The following is a 3,568-nucleotide window of genomic DNA, read 5'->3' as shown; positions in this document are numbered from 1 at the left end:
AATAATGCAATAAAATAGCAAGTCCGGTTAAGTATCTCCCTGAATATTACCTGTATAATATCGCTATTAAAATATATTAACTCCCAATACCGAACCTCACTTGTTATACAACATAATTATATATCATGATTTTAAAAGTTTATTCACCATACGTACAAAATTGCCTCAATCTAAAAGAGTTTACATTTCTCTGCTCTTGTTTAATTTATTACTAGAAACGGTGCCTCATCCCTCTGGCTTCTTCTTGTTTCCTTTATCTACTATACAGAAACAAACATTCCGTCCAGAATATATTTTCTTATAATTTGGCAAGTTATAATTATTATATTACGCTGTTTAGCCTGAATAATCCACTTTAGGCAAGAGTCGATGTCATGGAGTAATTAAGCTAAAGGATCAATAGAGGTTTAAAGACGGCGTGTAATTTCGTTCGAATACATACGCAAAACTTTGCCTTTCGATGCACAGATGCTTTGTGGCACCGTATACCCATTTGTGATGCACATCCAAACGATCGTGGCACTGAGTGATCCGGCGGCTTATGCCTCAAATAACGTTATACACAAAATCTATTTACAGGATAGTTGTAATTGAGAGTTGTACGTGTATTAAAGACTTGCTAGCCGTCACATCTATTTTAACGACCGAGCGGATTGAGAGGCTTAGTCTTGGATCGGAGCTAACGTTTCCTGGATCGGGAGGTCAATTTTGGGCCGATTGAATTTTGAATTCGGAGTGGAGTGGGTCGTATAAGTGGGGCGAGGGCTTACGAGCGCGACTCGGAAGTGTGTGTGGTCATCCGACCCGCCGCCGAGCGCTGAAGAAAATTGACCAAAACCGAATCGATCGGCTGCCGAGCGTATAGTGTGCGAGGGCTTACGACTGCGGCCCGAGCAAAATCGTATAGTGTGCGGCTAGCATAAAGGAACTTACCTACCAGCTGTGAATATGATTCACCTTTTTGCTAGAGCCTTCACGCATAATTGAAACAGAGATATGCATCTTTCATTGTTTGTCGTCCAGTGTTGAATTGCACATTTAACGTATTAGGCTGGTTCCAAGTCGATTGTTATACGCGAGTTAAATGACCCACTCCCATAACTACGAAAGCTCAAAAGGCTCATGCGAAATGCGAAATGCGAAATGCGAAATGCGAAATGCGAAATGCGAAATGCGAACTGCGAACTGCGAAATGCGAAATGCAAAATCCGAGATGAAAATTACGTGGTCTAAGGTGAAAACACCTGACGGGAGCACTAAAAAGATGAATTTTTCTATGTGTAGTGCAATTATTTCATCAAACGAAAAACTGGCCAATCACTTAGTACAATTTTCTGCGAATGCGAAATGCGAAATGCGAAATGCGAAATGCGAAATGCGAAATCTGAAGCAACCAATCAAAGAATGTGTTGGTCTTGACGAATCGCATGGCCGGTATTAATTACGACAAAGACAAAATGGCGACCATCTCGATTACAAACAAGGAGGGTAAACAATTCACCGTCACATTCATTGAAAATCGTGGGGGATACGTTGGATAAACTTGTTATAAAATCTTTAATTCAATAGCACTAGCATGTTACCCGTCATCAAAGGTTTTTTGAGGTGTGCATATTTGTTGTACAACAGTACAGTAGACTTCCCATTAGTCGTCACACCTCATTCTTTGTAATAGAGATTGCCGCCATGTTTGTCTTTGTAGTAATTAATACCGGCCATGCGATTCGTCAAGACCAACACATTCTCTGATTGGTTGCTTCAGATTTCGCATTTAGCATTTCGCATTTCGCATTTCGCATTTCGCATTTCGCATTTCGCATGAGCCTTCTGGGCTTTCGTACATAACCCCTCTTATGACCCCTCTGTTTCCTGCCAGACGCTGGAAGGTTGCCATGCGTCTGATCAAACGAAATTAGCATCATAATGCGTAAATCACCTCATTTTTGCCGCGTCCTACTCACCTGTGATTCAAAACACCTTTCATGTACTCTGTTCATATTAGTTACTTTACGAAATGTGACGTGTATTAAGATGTTGATATACGCAAATAATTCTGTCGTTTCTTTGATTATTTTTCGCCGCAATAGCTTATTAGGCACAATTCGTACGTGGCGGCAATATTTGCGCAATTAAAACAGCGCATATATTTTGCAAATCGTATTATCATAGAATGCCTATTTGTGGGCTCCCTTCGCTAGTTGTGGTTACACTTGTGTAAGACGTATTTATACGGGCGTGCATTACCAATTTACGTACGCGATAGCGCACATGTATATGTGCGTGAAACTATTTTCTAGTTCCTAGTTCCTTATTTTCAAAAATAAGTAAGTGGACTCTTACATTCCATTCAAACTCTCCACAAGCTAGAGTATAGCATGTGCACCATCCACAACCTGTTCTACGTCTGTTTCTATGGTGAATTAAAGGTGAACTACTCGCCTAATGGCGCTGCTCTGAAATAATGAAATGGGTCTAAAAATAAGGAAATGGGTCTAAAAAATAAGTAAGTGGACTCTTACATTACATTTATACTCTCCACAAGCTAGAGTATAGCATGTGTACCATCCACAACCTGTTCTACATCTGTTTCTATGGTGAAATAAAAGTGAACTACTCGCCTAATGGCGCTGCTCTGAAATAATGAAATGGGTCTAAAAATAAGGAAATGGGTCTATAAAATAAGTAAGTGGACTCTTACATTACATTTATACTCTATACAAGCTAGAGAATAGCATGTGCACCATTCACAACCTGCTCTACATCTGTGGACAATTTACATCACATTTCAACTTGTAGTAGAGAGTTTAAATGTAATATAAGAGTCCACTTACTTATTTTATAGACCCATTTCCTTATTTTTAGACCCATTTCATTATTTCAGAGCAGCGCCATTAGGCGAGTAGTTCACTTTTATTTCACCATAGAAACAGATGTAGAACAGGTTGTGGATAGTGCACATGCTATACTCTAGCTTGTGGAGAGTTTAAATGTAATGTAAGAGTATTAATGAACTAGGAACTAAGAACTAGAAACTAGGAAATAACATCACGCACATCGCACATGCGCGTGTGCTCGCACGCGGGTGTGCGCGCATATGCGTGTGTTGATTGATGTCAATGAATGTACCGCAGTTCATTTAAGATCGCAGGACTTTAAACAAATGTGTCTACCACATGCAATTCTTAATGTTTTATCTTGCTTACAGATGGCAGCACTTATCGGTTTTAGAGTAGACCACAGAGATGTATATAATAACAGCAGGAGTGAATAATAGAGTGAATAAACTATATTATTCACTCCCGATAACAGTAATTCAATGAGTAAAATTAAGCGTGTCATAGCCTGACAATATGTTCGCTAGAGCAATACTGACTTTCCTAATGTTAATGCATTAATTACATACTACATATCATTTGCAGTGCCATGTGCTGGCAAGTTTGCTACATTAAAATTTATATATGGTAAGTATAACGTTGAAAGTTATGGCGTGTAAATGCGATAACTACAATTAAAGAAAAATGTCACCCAATGTAATCTAAACAAACATATCTATATATATATATATATA

Source organism: Priapulus caudatus, unplaced genomic scaffold, assembly GCF_000485595.1.
Source record: "Priapulus caudatus unplaced genomic scaffold, Priapulus_caudatus-5.0.1 Scaffold35, whole genome shotgun sequence".
Classification (NCBI taxonomy): Eukaryota; Metazoa; Priapulida; class Priapulimorpha; order Priapulimorphida; family Priapulidae; genus Priapulus; species Priapulus caudatus.
Note: the sequence above shows the minus strand (reverse complement) of the source record.